Genomic DNA, 16,317 nt, shown 5'->3' on the forward strand with positions numbered 1-16,317 from the left:
TGTGAGAGCCAAAATGAACATTTTATGGCTTTAAATGCGTTTTCAGCCTGATTGTGTTCTTTAGGAGAAAATGTCAAAATCTTCAAAATGAACATAAGCACAATGAAATTAATGCTAGAATCATCTTCAGGATGCTAGAATACACTAAATACAGCAAAAATTTTGAGTCTACAACGTTTAGTTTAGGTGTGAGAGCCAAAATGAACTTTTTATTGCTTTAAACGCGTTTTCAGCCCCTGATTGTACACTTAAGGTGAAAATGTCAAAATCTTCAAAATGAGCATAAGCACGATGAAATTAATGCTGGAATCATCTTCAGGATGCTAGAATACACTAAATACAGCAAAAATTTTGAGTCTACAACGTTTAGTTTAGGTGTGAGAGCCAAAATGAACTTTTTATTGCTTTAAACGCGTTTTCAGCCTGATTGTGCACTTTAGGTGAAAATGTCAAAATCCTAAAAATGAGCATAAGCACAATGAAATTAATGCTGGAATCATCTTCAGGATGCTAGAATACACTAAATACAGCAAAAATTTTGAGTCTACAACGTTTAGTTTAGGTGTGAGAGCCAAAATGAACTTTTTATGGCTTTAAATGCGTTTTCAGCCTGATTGTGCACTTTAGGTGAAAATGTCAAAATCTTAAAAATGAGCATAAGCACAATGAAATTAATGCTGGAATCATCTTCAGGATGCTAGAATACACTAAATACAGCAAAAATGTTGAGTCTACAACGTTTTGTTTAGGTGTGAGAGCCAAAATGAACTTTTTATGGATTTAAATGCGTTTTCAGCCTGATTGTGCACTTTAGGTGAAAATGTCAAAATCTTCAAAATGAGCATAAGCACAATGAAATTAATGCTGGAATCATCTTCAGGATGCTAGAATACACTAAATACAGCAAAAATGTTGAGTCTACAACGTTTTGTTTAGGTGTGAGAGCCAAAATGAACTTTTTATGGCTTTAAATGCGTTTTCAGCCTGATTGTGCACTTTAGGTGAAAATGTCAAAATCTTCAAAATGAGCATAAGCACAATGAAATTAATGCTGGAATCATCTTCAGGATGCTAGAATACACTAAATACAGCAAAAATGTTGAGTCTACAACGTTTTGTTTAGGTGTGAGAGCCAAAATGAACTTTTTATGGCTTTAAATGCGTTTTCAGCCTGATTGTGTTCTTTAGGTGAAAATGTCAAAATCTTCAAAATGAGCATAAGCACAATGAAATTAATGCTGGAATCATCTTCAGGATGCTAGAATACACTAAATACAGCAAAAATGTTGAGTCTACAACGTTTTGTTTAGGTGTGAGAGCCAAAATGAACTTTTTATGGCTTTAAATGCGTTTTCAGCCTGATTGTGCACTTTAGGTGAAAATGTCAAAATCTTCAAAATGAGCATAAGCACAATGAAATTAATGCTGGAATCATCTTCAGGATGCTAGAATACACTAAATACAGCAAAAATTTTGAGTCTACAACGTTTAGTTTAGGTGTGAGAGCCAAAATGAACTTTTTATTGCTTTAAACGCGTTTTCAGCCCCTGATTGTACACTTAAGGTGAAAATGTCAAAATCTTCAAAATGAGCATAAGCACAATGAAATTAATGCTGGAATCATCTTCAGGATGCTAGAATACACTAAATACAGCAAAAATGTTGAGTCTACAACGTTTTGTTTAGGTGTGAGAGCCAAAATGAACATTTTATGGCTTTAAATGCGTTTTCAGCCTGATTGTGTTCTTTAGGAGAAAATGTCAAAATCTTCAAAATGAACATAAGCACAATGAAATTAATGCTAGAATCATCTTCAGGATGCTAGAATACACTAAATACAGCAAAAATTTTGAGTCTACAACGTTTAGTTTAGGTGTGAGAGCCAAAATGAACTTTTTATTGCTTTAAACGCGTTTTCAGCCCCTGATTGTACACTTAAGGTGAAAATGTCAAAATCTTCAAAATGAGCATAAGCACGATGAAATTAATGCTGGAATCATCTTCAGGATGCTAGAATACACTAAATACAGCAAAAATTTTGAGTCTACAACGTTTAGTTTAGGTGTGAGAGCCAAAATGAACTTTTTATTGCTTTAAACGCGTTTTCAGCCTGATTGTGCACTTTAGGTGAAAATGTCAAAATCCTAAAAATGAGCATAAGCACAATGAAATTAATGCTGGAATCATCTTCAGGATGCTAGAATACACTAAATACAGCAAAAATTTTGAGTCTACAACGTTTAGTTTAGGTGTGAGAGCCAAAATGAACTTTTTATGGCTTTAAATGCGTTTTCAGCCTGATTGTGCACTTTAGGTGAAAATGTCAAAATCTTAAAAATGAGCATAAGCACAATGAAATTAATGCTGGAATCATCTTCAGGATGCTAGAATACACTAAATACAGCAAAAATGTTGAGTCTACAATGTTTTGTTTAGGTGTGAGAGCCAAAATGAACTTTTTATGGATTTAAATGCGTTTTCAGCCTGATTGTGCACTTTAGGTGAAAATGTCAAAATCTTCAAAATGAGCATAAGCACAATGAAATTAATGCTGGAATCATCTTCAGGATGCTAGAATACACTAAATACAGCAAAAATGTTGAGTCTACAACGTTTTGTTTAGGTGTGAGAGCCAAAATGAACTTTTTATGGCTTTAAATGCGTTTTCAGCCTGATTGTGCACTTTAGGTGAAAATGTCAAAATCTTCAAAATGAGCATAAGCACAATGAAATTAATGCTGGAATCATCTTCAGGATGCTAGAATACACTAAATACAGCAAAAATGTTGAGTCTACAACGTTTTGTTTAGGTGTGAGAGCCAAAATGAACTTTTTATGGCTTTAAATGCGTTTTCAGCCTGATTGTGTTCTTTAGGTGAAAATGTCAAAATCTTCAAAATGAGCATAAGCACAATGAAATTAATGCTGGAATCATCTTCAGGATGCTAGAATACACTAAATACGGCAAAAAATTTGAGTCTACAACGTTTAGTTTAGGTGTGAGAGCCAAAATGAACTTTTTATTGCTTTAAACGCGTTTTCAGCCCCTGATTGTACACTTAAGGTGAAAATGTCAAAATCTTCAAAATGAGCATAAGCACGATGAAATTAATGCTGGAATCATCTTCAGGATGCTAGAATACACTAAATACAGCAAAAATTTGGAGTCTACATCGTTTAGTTTAGGTGTGAGAGCCAAAATGAACTTTTTATTGCTTTAAACGCGTTTTCAGCCTGATTGTGCACTTTAGGTGAAAATGTCAAAATCCTAAAAATGAGCATAAGCACAATGAAATTAATGCTGGAATCATCTTCAGGATGCTAGAATACACTAAATACAGCAAAAAGTTTGAGTCTACAACGTTTAGTTTAGGTGTGAGAGCCAAAATGAACTTTTCATTGCTTTAAACGCGTTTTCAGCTTGATTGTGCACTTTAGGTGAAAATGTCAAAATCTTAAAAATGAGCATAAGCACAATGATATTAATGCTGGAATCATCTTCAGGATGCTAGAATACACTAAATACAGCAAAAATTTTGAGTCTACAACGTTTAGTTTAGGTGTGAGAGCCAAAATGAACTTTTTATTGCTTTAAACGCGTTTTCAGCCTGATTGTGCACTTTAGGTGAAAATGTCAAAATCTTCAAAATGAGCATAAGCACGATGAAATTAATGCTGGAATCATCTTCAGGATGCTAGAATACACTAAATACAGCAAAAATTTTGAGTCTACAACGTTTAGTTTAGGTGTGAGAGCCAAAATGAACTTTTTATTGCTTTAAACGCGTTTTCAGCCTGATTGTGCACTTTAGGTGAAAATGTCAAAATCCTAAAAATGAGCATAAGCACAATGAAATTAATGCTGGAATCATCTTCAGGATGCTAGAATACACTAAATACAGCAAAAATTTTGAGTCTACAACGTTTAGTTTAGGTGTGAGAGCCAAAATGAACTTTTTATGGCTTTAAATGCGTTTTCAGCCTGATTGTGCACTTTAGGTGAAAATGTCAAAATCTTAAAAATGAGCATAAGCACAATGAAATTAATGCTGGAATCATCTTCAGGATGCTAGAATACACTAAATACAGCAAAAATGTTGAGTCTACAACGTTTTGTTTAGGTGTGAGAGCCAAAATGAACTTTTTATGGATTTAAATGCGTTTTCAGCCTGATTGTGCACTTTAGGTGAAAATGTCAAAATCTTCAAAATGAGCATAAGCACAATGAAATTAATGCTGGAATCATCTTCAGGATGCTAGAATACACTAAATACAGCAAAAATGTTGAGTCTACAACGTTTTGTTTAGGTGTGAGAGCCAAAATGAACTTTTTATTGCTTTAAACGCGTTTTCAGCCCCTGATTGTACACTTAAGGTGAAAATGTCAAAATCTTCAAAATGAGCATAAGCACGATGAAATTAATGCTGGAATCATCTTCAGGATGCTAGAATACACTAAATACAGCAAAAATTTGGAGTCTACATCGTTTAGTTTAGGTGTGAGAGCCAAAATGAACTTTTTATTGCTTTAAACGCGTTTTCAGCCTGATTGTGCACTTTAGGTGAAAATGTCAAAATCCTAAAAATGAGCATAAGCACAATGAAATTAATGCTGGAATCATCTTCAGGATGCTAGAATACACTAAATACAGCAAAAAGTTTGAGTCTACAACGTTTAGTTTAGGTGTGAGAGCCAAAATGAACTTTTCATTGCTTTAAACGCGTTTTCAGCTTGATTGTGCACTTTAGGTGAAAATGTCAAAATCTTAAAAATGAGCATAAGCACAATGATATTAATGCTGGAATCATCTTCAGGATGCTAGAATACACTAAATACAGCAAAAATTTTGAGTCTACAACGTTTAGTTTAGGTGTGAGAGCCAAAATGAACTTTTTATTGCTTTAAACGCGTTTTCAGCCTGATTGTGCACTTTAGGTGAAAATGTCAAAATCTTCAAAATGAGCATAAGCACGATGAAATTAATGCTGGAATCATCTTCAGGATGCTAGAATACACTAAATACAGCAAAAATTTTGAGTCTACAACGTTTAGTTTAGGTGTGAGAGCCAAAATGAACTTTTTATTGCTTTAAACGCGTTTTCAGCCTGATTGTGCACTTTAGGTGAAAATGTCAAAATCCTAAAAATGAGCATAAGCACAATGAAATTAATGCTGGAATCATCTTCAGGATGCTAGAATACACTAAATACAGCAAAAATTTTGAGTCTACAACGTTTAGTTTAGGTGTGAGAGCCAAAATGAACTTTTTATGGCTTTAAATGCGTTTTCAGCCTGATTGTGCACTTTAGGTGAAAATGTCAAAATCTTAAAAATGAGCATAAGCACAATGAAATTAATGCTGGAATCATCTTCAGGATGCTAGAATACACTAAATACAGCAAAAATGTTGAGTCTACAACGTTTTGTTTAGGTGTGAGAGCCAAAATGAACTTTTTATGGATTTAAATGCGTTTTCAGCCTGATTGTGCACTTTAGGTGAAAATGTCAAAATCTTCAAAATGAGCATAAGCACAATGAAATTAATGCTGGAATCATCTTCAGGATGCTAGAATACACTAAATACAGCAAAAATGTTGAGTCTACAACGTTTTGTTTAGGTGTGAGAGCCAAAATGAACTTTTTATGGCTTTAAATGCGTTTTCAGCCTGATTGTGCACTTTAGGTGAAAATGTCAAAATCTTCAAAATGAGCATAAGCACAATGAAATTAATGCTGGAATCATCTTCAGGATGCTAGAATACACTAAATACAGCAAAAATGTTGAGTCTACAACGTTTTGTTTAGGTGTGAGAGCCAAAATGAACTTTTTATGGCTTTAAATGCGTTTTCAGCCTGATTGTGTTCTTTAGGTGAAAATGTCAAAATCTTCAAAATGAGCATAAGCACAATGAAATTAATGCTGGAATCATCTTCAGGATGCTAGAATACACTAAATACAGCAAAAATGTTGAGTCTACAACGTTTTGTTTAGGTGTGAGAGCCAAAATGAACTTTTTATGGCTTTAAATGCGTTTTCAGCCTGATTGTGCACTTTAGGTGAAAATGTCAAAATCTTCAAAATGAGCATAAGCACAATGAAATTAATGCTGGAATCATCTTCAGGATGCTAGAATACACTAAATACAGCAAAAATTTTGAGTCTACAACGTTTAGTTTAGGTGTGAGAGCCAAAATGAACTTTTTATTGCTTTAAACGCGTTTTCAGCCCCTGATTGTACACTTAAGGTGAAAATGTCAAAATCTTCAAAATGAGCATAAGCACAATGAAATTAATGCTGGAATCATCTTCAGGATGCTAGAATACACTAAATACAGCAAAAATGTTGAGTCTACAACGTTTTGTTTAGGTGTGAGAGCCAAAATGAACATTTTATGGCTTTAAATGCGTTTTCAGCCTGATTGTGTTCTTTAGGAGAAAATGTCAAAATCTTCAAAATGAACATAAGCACAATGAAATTAATGCTAGAATCATCTTCAGGATGCTAGAATACACTAAATACAGCAAAAATTTTGAGTCTACAACGTTTAATTTAGGTGTGAGAGCCAAAATGAACTTTTTATTGCTTTAAACGCGTTTTCAGCCCCTGATTGTACACTTAAGGTGAAAATGTCAAAATCTTCAAAATGAGCATAAGCACGATGAAATTAATGCTGGAATCATCTTCAGGATGCTAGAATACACTAAATACAGCAAAAATTTTGAGTCTACAACGTTTAGTTTAGGTGTGAGAGCCAAAATGAACTTTTTATTGCTTTAAACGCGTTTTCAGCCTGATTGTGCACTTTAGGTGAAAATGTCAAAATCCTAAAAATGAGCATAAGCACAATGAAATTAATGCTGGAATCATCTTCAGGATGCTAGAATACACTAAATACAGCAAAAATTTTGAGTCTACAACGTTTAGTTTAGGTGTGAGAGCCAAAATGAACTTTTTATGGCTTTAAATGCGTTTTCAGCCTGATTGTGCACTTTAGGTGAAAATGTCAAAATCTTAAAAATGAGCATAAGCACAATGAAATTAATGCTGGAATCATTTTCAGGATGCTAGAATACACTAAATACAGCAAAAATGTTGAGTCTACAACGTTTTGTTTAGGTGTGAGAGCCAAAATGAACTTTTTATGGATTTAAATGCGTTTTCAGCCTGATTGTGCACTTTAGGTGAAAATGTCAAAATCTTCAAAATGAGCATAAGCACAATGAAATTAATGCTGGAATCATCTTCAGGATGCTAGAATACACTAAATACAGCAAAAATGTTGAGTCTACAACGTTTTGTTTAGGTGTGAGAGCCAAAATGAACTTTTTATGGCTTTAAATGCGTTTTCAGCCTGATTGTGCACTTTAGGTGAAAATGTCAAAATCTTCAAAATGAGCATAAGCACAATGAAATTAATGCTGGAATCATCTTCAGGATGCTAGAATACACTAAATACAGCAAAAATGTTGAGTCTACAACGTTTTGTTTAGGTGTGAGAGCCAAAATGAACTTTTTATGGCTTTAAATGCGTTTTCAGCCTGATTGTGTTCTTTAGGTGAAAATGTCAAAATCTTCAAAATGAGCATAAGCACAATGAAATTAATGCTGGAATCATCTTCAGGATGCTAGAATACACTAAATACGGCAAAAAATTTGAGTCTACAACGTTTAGTTTAGGTGTGAGAGCCAAAATGAACTTTTTATTGCTTTAAACGCGTTTTCAGCCCCTGATTGTACACTTAAGGTGAAAATGTCAAAATCTTCAAAATGAGCATAAGCACGATGAAATTAATGCTGGAATCATCTTCAGGATGCTAGAATACACTAAATACAGCAAAAATTTGGAGTCTACATCGTTTAGTTTAGGTGTGAGAGCCAAAATGAACTTTTTATTGCTTTAAACGCGTTTTCAGCCTGATTGTGCACTTTAGGTGAAAATGTCAAAATCCTAAAAATGAGCATAAGCACAATGAAATTAATGCTGGAATCATCTTCAGGATGCTAGAATACACTAAATACAGCAAAAAGTTTGAGTCTACAACGTTTAGTTTAGGTGTGAGAGCCAAAATGAACTTTTCATTGCTTTAAACGCGTTTTCAGCTTGATTGTGCACTTTAGGTGAAAATGTCAAAATCTTAAAAATGAGCATAAGCACAATGATATTAATGCTGGAATCATCTTCAGGATGCTAGAATACACTAAATACAGCAAAAATTTTGAGTCTACAACGTTTAGTTTAGGTGTGAGAGCCAAAATGAACTTTTTATTGCTTTAAACGCGTTTTCAGCCTGATTGTGCACTTTAGGTGAAAATGTCAAAATCTTCAAAATGAGCATAAGCACGATGAAATTAATGCTGGAATCATCTTCAGGATTCTAGAATACACTGAATACAGCAAAAATTTTGAGTCTACAACGTTTAGTTTAGGTGTGAGAGCCAAAATGAACTTTTTATTGCTTTAAACGCGTTTTCAGCCCCTGATTGTACACTTAAGGTGAAAATGTCAAAATCTTCAAAATGAGCATAAGCACAATGAAATTAATGCTGGAATCATCTTCAGGATGCTAGAATACACTAAATACAGCAAAAATGTTGAGTCTACAACGTTTTGTTTAGGTGTGATAGCCAAAATGAACTTTTTATTGCTTTAAATGCGTTTTCAGCCTGATTGTGCACTTTAGGTGAAAATGTCAAAATCTTCAAAATGAGCATAAGCACAATGAAATTAATGCTGGAATCATCTTCAGGATGCTAGAATACACTAAATACAGCAAAAATTTTGAGTCTACAACGTTTAGTTTAGGTGTGAGAGCCAAAATGAACTTTTTATTGCTTTAAACGCGTTTTCAGCCTGATTGTGCACTTTAGGTGAAAATGTCAAAATCTTAAAAATGAGCATAAGCACAATGAAATTAATGCTGGAATCATCTTGAGGATGCTAGAATACACTAAATACAGCAAAAATTTTGAGTCTACAACGTTTAGTTTAGGTGTGAGAGCCAAAATGAACTTTTTATTGCTTTAAACGCGTTTTCAGCCCCTGATTGTGCACTTTAGGTGAAAATGTCAAAATCTTCAAAATGAGCATAAGCACAATGAAATTAATGCTGGAATCATCTTCAGGATGCTAGAATACACTAAATACAGCAAAAATTTTGAGTCTACAACGTTTAGTTTAGGTGTGAGAGCCAAAATGAACTTTTTATTGCTCTAAACGCGTTTTCAGCCTGATTGTGCACTTTAGGTGAAAATGTCAAAATCTTAAAAATGAGCATAAGCACAATGAAATTAATGCTGGAATCATCTTCAGGATGCTAGAATACACTAAATACAGCAAAAATTTTGAGTCTACAACGTTTAGTTTAGGTGTGAGAGCCAAAATGAACTTTTTATTGCTTTAAACGCGTTTTCAGCCCCTGATTGTACACTTAAGGTGAAAATGTCAAAATCTTAAAATGAGCATAAGCACAATGAAATTAATGCTGGAATCATCTTCAGGATGCTAGAATACACTAAATACAGCAAAAATGTTGAGTCTACAACGTTTTGTTTAGGTGTGAGAGCCAAAATGAACTTTTTATGGCTTTAAATGCGTTTTCAGCCTGATTGTGCACTTTAGGTGAAAATGTCAAAATCTTCAAAATGAGCATAAGCACAATGAAATTAATGCTGGAATCATCTTCAGGATGCTAGAATACACTAAATACAATAAAAATTTTGAGTCTACAACGTTTAGTTTAGGTGTGAGAGCCAAAATGAACTTTTTATTGCTTTAAACGCGTTTTCAGCCCCTGATTGTACACTTAAGGTGAAAATGTCAAAATCTTCAAAATGAGCATAAGCACAATGAAATTAATGCTGGAATCATCTTCAGGATGCTAGAATACACTAAATACAGCAAAAATGTTGAGTCTACAACGTTTTGTTTAGGTTTGAGAGCCAAAATGAACTTTTTATGGCTTTAAATGCGTTTTCAGCCTGATTGTGTTCTTTAGGTGAAAATGTCAAAATCTTCAAAATGAACATAAGCACAATGAAATTAATGCTAGAATCATCTTCAGGATGCTAGAATACACTAAATACAGCAAAAATTTTGAGTCTACAACGTTTAGTTTAGGTGTGAGAGCCAAAATGAACTTTTTATTGCTTTAAACGCGTTTTTAGCCCCTGATTGTACACTTAAGGTGAAAATGTCAAAATCTTCAAAATGAGCATAAGCACGATGAAATTAATGCTGGAATCATCTTCAGGATGCTAGAATACACTAAATACAGCAAAAATTTTGAGTCTACAACGTTTAGTTTAGGTGTGAGAGCCAAAATGAACTTTTTATTGCTTTAAACGCGTTTTCAGCCTGATTGTGCACTTTAGGTGAAAATGTCAAAATCCTAAAAATGAGCATAAGCACAATGAAATTAATGCTGGAATCATCTTCAGGATGCTAGAATACACTAAATACAGCAAAAATTTTGAGTCTACAACGTTTAGTTTAGGTGTGAGAGCCAAAATGAACTTTTTATGGCTTTAAATGCGTTTTCAGCCTGATTGTGCACTTTAGGTGAAAATGTCAAAATCTTAAAAATGAGCATAAGCACAATGAAATTAATGCTGGAATCATCTTCAGGATGCTAGAATACACTAAATACAGCAAAAATTTTGAGTCTACAACGTTTTGTTTAGGTGTGAGAGCCAAAATGAACTTTTTATGGCTTTAAATGCGTTTTCAGCCTGATTGTGCACTTTGTGAAAATGTCAAAATCTTCAAAATGAGCATAAGCACAATGAAATTGCTGCTGGAATCATCTTCAGGATGCTAGAATACACTAAATACAGCAAAAATTTTGAGTCTACAACGTTTAGTTTAGGTGTGAGAGCCAAAATGAACTTTTTATTGCTTTAAACGCGTTTTCAGCCCCTGATTGTACACTTAAGGTGAAAATGTCAAAATCTTCAAAATGAGCATAAGCACAATGAAATTAATGCTGGAATCATCTTCAGGATGCTAGAATACACTAAATACAGCAAAAATTTTGAGTCTACAACGTTTAGTTTAGGTGTGAGAGCCAAAATGAACTTTTTATTGCTTTAAACGCGTTTTCAGCCTGATTGTGCACTTTAGGTGAAAATGTCAAAATCTTAAAAATGAGCATAAGCACAATGAAATTAATGCTGGAATCATCTTCAGGATGCTAGAATACACTAAATACAGCAAAAATTTTGAGTCTACAACGTTTAGTTTAGGTGTGAGAGCCAAAATGAACTTTTTATTGCTTTAAACGCGTTTTCAGCCCCTGATTGTACACTTAAGGTGAAAATGTCAAAATCTTAAAAATGAGCATAAGCACAATGAAATTAATGCTGGAATCATCTTCAGGATGCTAGAATACACTAAATACAGCAAAAATGTTGAGTCTACAACGTTTTGTTTAGGTGTGAGAGCCAAAATGAACTTTTTATGGCTTTAAATGCGTTTTCAGCCTGATTGTGCACTTAAGGTGAAAATGTCAAAATCTTCAAAATGAGCATAAGCACAATGAAATTAATGCTGGAATCATCTTCAGGATGCTAGAATACACTAAATACAGCAAAAACTTTGAGTCTACAACGTTTAGTTTAGGTTTGTGTGCCAAAATGAACTTTTTATTCCTTTAAATGCATTTTCAGCCTAATTGTGCACTTTAGGTGAAAATGTCAAAATCTTAAAAATGAGCATAAGCACAATGAAATTAATGCTGGAATCATCTTCAGGATGCTAGAATACACTAAATACAGCAAAAATTTTGAGTCTACAACGTTTAGTTTAGGTGTGAGAGCCAAAATGAACTTTTTATTGCTTTAAATGCGTTTTCAGCCTGATTGTACACTTTAGGTGAAAATGTCAAAATCTTCAAAATGAGCATAAGCACAATGAAATTAATGCTGGAATCATCTTCAGGATGCTAGAATACACTAAATACAGCAAAAATTTTGAGTCTACAACGTTTAGTTTAGGTGTGAGAGCCAAAATGAACTTTTTATTGCTTTAAACGCGTTTTCAGCCCCTGATTGTACACTTAAGGTGAAAATGTCAAAATCTTCAAAATGAGCATAAGCACAATGAAATTAATGCTGGAATCATCTTCAGGATGCTAGAATACACTAAATACAGCAAAAATTTTGAGTCTACAACGTTTAGTTTAGGTGTGAGAGCCAAAATGAACTTTTTATGGCTTTAAATGCGTTTTCAGCCTGATTGTGCACTTTAGGTGAAAATGTCAAAATCTTCAAAATGAGCATAAGCACAATGAAATTAATGCTGGAATCATCTTCAGGATGCTAGAATACACTAAATACAGCAAAAATTTTGAGTCTACAACGTTTAGTTTAGGTGTGAGAGCCAAAATGAACTTTTTATTGCTTTAAACGCGTTTTCAGCCCCTGATTGTACACTTAAGGTGAAAATGTCAAAATCTTCAAAATGAGCATAAGCACAATGAAATTAATGCTGGAATCATCTTCAGGATGCTAGAATACACTAAATACAGCAAAAATGTTGAGTCTACAACGTTTTGTTTAGGTGTGAGAGCCAAAATGAACTTTTTATGGCTTTAAATGCGTTTTCAGCCTGATTGTGTTCTTTAGGTGAAAATGTCAAAATCTTCAAAATGAACATAAGCACAATGAAATTAATGCTAGAATCATCTTCAGGATGCTAGAATACACTAAATACAGCAAAAATTTTGAGTCTACAACGTTTAGTTTAGGTGTGAGAGCCAAAATGAACTTTTTATTGCTTTAAACGCGTTTTCAGCCCCTGATTGTACACTTAAGGTGAAAATGTCAAAATCTTCAAAATGAGCATAAGCACGATGAAATTAATGCTGGAATCATCTTCAGGATGCTAGAATACACTAAATACAGCAAAAATTTTGAGTCTACAACGTTTAGTTTAGGTGTGAGAGCCAAAATGAACTTTTTATTGCTTTAAACGCGTTTTCAGCCTGATTGTGCACTTTAGGTGAAAATGTCAAAATCCTAAAAATGAGCATAAGCACAATGAAATTAATGCTGGAATCATCTTCAGGATGCTAGAATACACTAAATACAGCAAAAATTTTGAGTCTACAACGTTTAGTTTAGGTGTGAGAGCTAAAATGAACTTTTTATGGCTTTAAATGCGTTTTCAGCCTGATTGTGCACTTTAGGTGAAAATGTCAAAATCTTAAAAATGAGCATAAGCACAATGAAATTAATGCTGGAATCATCTTCAGGATGCTAGAATACACTAAATACAGCAAAAATGTTGAGTCTACAACGTTTTGTTTAGGTGTGAGAGCCAAAATGAACTTTTTATGGCTTTAAATGCGTTTTCAGCCTGATTGTGCACTTTAGGTGAAAATGTCAAAATCTTTAAAATGAGCATAAGGACAATGAAATTAATGCTGGAATCATCTTCAGGATGCTAGAATACACTAAATACAGCAAAAAATTTGAGTCTACAACGTTTAGTTTAGGTGTGAGAGCCAAAATGAACTTTTTATTGCTTTAAACGCGTTTTCAGCCTGATTGTGCACTTTAGGTGAAAATGTCAAAATCTTAAAAATGAGCATAAGCACAATGAAATTAATGCTGGAATCATCTTCAGGATGCTAGAATACACTAAATACAGCAAAAAGTTTGAGTCTACAACGTTTAGTTTAGGTGTGAGAGCCAAAATGAACTTTTTATTGCTTTAAACGCGTTTTCAGCCTGATTGTGCACTTTAGGTGAAAATGTCAAAATCTTAAAAATGAGCATAAGCACAATGAAATTAATGCTGGAATCATCTTCAGGATGCTAGAATACACTAAATACAGCAAAAATTTTGAGTCTACAACGTTTAGTTTAGGTGTGAGAGCCAAAATGAACTTTTTATTGCTTTAAACGCGTTTTCAGCCCCTGATTGTACACTTAAGGTGAAAATGTCAAAATCTTAAAAATGAGCATAAGCACAATGAAATTAATGCTGGAATCATCTTCAGGATGCTAGAATACACTAAATACAGCAAAAATGTTGAGTCTACAACGTTTTGTTTAGGTGTGAGAGCCAAAATGAACTTTTTATGGCTTTAAATGCGTTTTCAGCCTGATTGTGCACTTTAGGTGAAAATGTCAAAATCTTCAAAATGAGCATAAGCACAATGAAATTAATGCTGGAATCATCTTCAGGATGCTAGAATACACTAAATACAGCAAAAATGTTGAGTTACAACGTTTTGTTTAGGTGTGAGAGCCAAAATGAACTTTTTATGGCTTTAAATGCGTTTTCAGCCTGATTGTGTTCTTTAGGTGAAAATGTCAAAATCTTCAAAATGAGCATAAGCACAATGAAATTAATGCTGGAATCATCTTCAGGATGCTAGAATACACTAAATACAGCAAAAATTTTGAGTCTACAACGTTTAGTTTAGGTGTGAGAGCCAAAATGAACTTTTTATTGCTTTAAACGCGTTTTCAGCCCCTGATTGTACACTTAAGGTGAAAATGTCAAAATCTTCAAAATGAGCATAAGCACGATGAAATTAATGCTGGAATCATCTTCAGGATGCTAGAATACACTAAATACAGCAAAAATTTGGAGTCTACATCGTTTAGTTTAGGTGTGAGAGCCAAAATGAACTTTTTATTGCTTTAAACGCGTTTTCAGCCTGATTGTGCACTTTAGGTGAAAATGTCAAAATCCTAAAAATGAGCATAAGCACAATGAAATTAATGCTGGAATCATCTTCAGGATGCTAGAATACACTAAATACAGCAAAAAGTTTGAGTCTACAACGTTTAGTTTAGGTGTGAGAGCCAAAATGAACTTTTTATTGCTTTAAACGCGTTTTCAGCTTGATTGTGCACTTTAGGTGAAAATGTCAAAATCTTAAAAATGAGCATAAGCACAATGAAATTAATGCTGGAATCATCTTCAGGATGCTAGAATACACTAAATACAGCAAAAATTTTGAGTCTACAACGTTTAGTTTAGGTGTGAGAGCCAAAATGAACTTTTTATTGCTTTAAACGCGTTTTCAGCTTGATTGTGCACTTTAGGTGAAAATGTCAAAATCTTAAAAATGAGCATAAGCACAATGAAATTAATGCTGGAATCATCTTCAGGATGCTAGAATACACTAAATACAGCAAAAATTTTGAGTCTACAACGTTTAGTTTAGGTGTGAGAGCCAAAATGAACTTTTTATTGCTTTAAACGCGTTTTCAGCCTGATTGTGCACTTTAGGTGAAAATGTCAAAATCTTCAAAATGAGCATAAGCACGATGAAATTAATGCTGGAATCATCTTCAGGATTCTAGAATACACTGAATACAGCAAAAATTTTGAGTCTACAACGTTTAGTTTAGGTGTGAGAGCCAAAATGAACTTTTTATTGCTTTAAACGCGTTTTCAGCCCCTGATTGTACACTTAAGGTGAAAATGTCAAAATCTTCAAAATGAGCATAAGCACAATGAAATTAATGCTGGAATCATCTTCAGGATGCTAGAATACACTAAATACAGCAAAAATGTTGAGTCTACAACGTTTTGTTTAGGTGTGATAGCCAAAATGAACTTTTTATTGCTTTAAATGCGTTTTCAGCCTGATTGTGCACTTTAGGTGAAAATGTCAAAATCTTCAAAATGAGCATAAGCACAATGAAATTAATGCTGGAATCATCTTCAGGATGCTAGAATACACTAAATACAGCAAAAATTTTGAGTCTACAACGTTTAGTTTAGGTGTGAGAGCCAAAATGAACTTTTTATTGCTTTAAACGCGTTTTCAGCCTGATTGTGCACTTTAGGTGAAAATGTCAAAATCTTAAAAATGAGCATAAGCACAATGAAATTAATGCTGGAATCATCTTGAGGATGCTAGAATACACTAAATACAGCAAAAATTTTGAGTCTACAACGTTTAGTTTAGGTGTGAGAGCCAAAATGAACTTTTTATTGCTTTAAACGCGTTTTCAGCCCCTGATTGTGCACTTTAGGTGAAAATGTCAAAATCTTCAAAATGAGCATAAGCACAATGAAATTAATGCTGGAATCATCTTCAGGATGCTAGAATACACTAAATACAGCAAAAATTTTGAGTCTCCAACGTTTAGTTTAGGTGTGAGAGCCAAAATGAACTTTTTATGGCTTTAAATGCGTTTTCAGCCTGATTGTGCACTTTAGGTGAAAATGTCAAAATCTTCAAAATGAGCATAAGCACAATGAAATTAATGCTGGAATCATCTTCAGGATGCTAGAATACACTAAATACAGCAAAAATGTTGAGTTACAACGTTTTGTTTAGGTGTGAGAGC

Source organism: Vanacampus margaritifer, chromosome 7, assembly GCF_051991255.1.
Source record: "Vanacampus margaritifer isolate UIUO_Vmar chromosome 7, RoL_Vmar_1.0, whole genome shotgun sequence".
In the NCBI taxonomy this organism is placed as follows: domain Eukaryota; kingdom Metazoa; phylum Chordata; class Actinopteri; order Syngnathiformes; family Syngnathidae; genus Vanacampus; species Vanacampus margaritifer.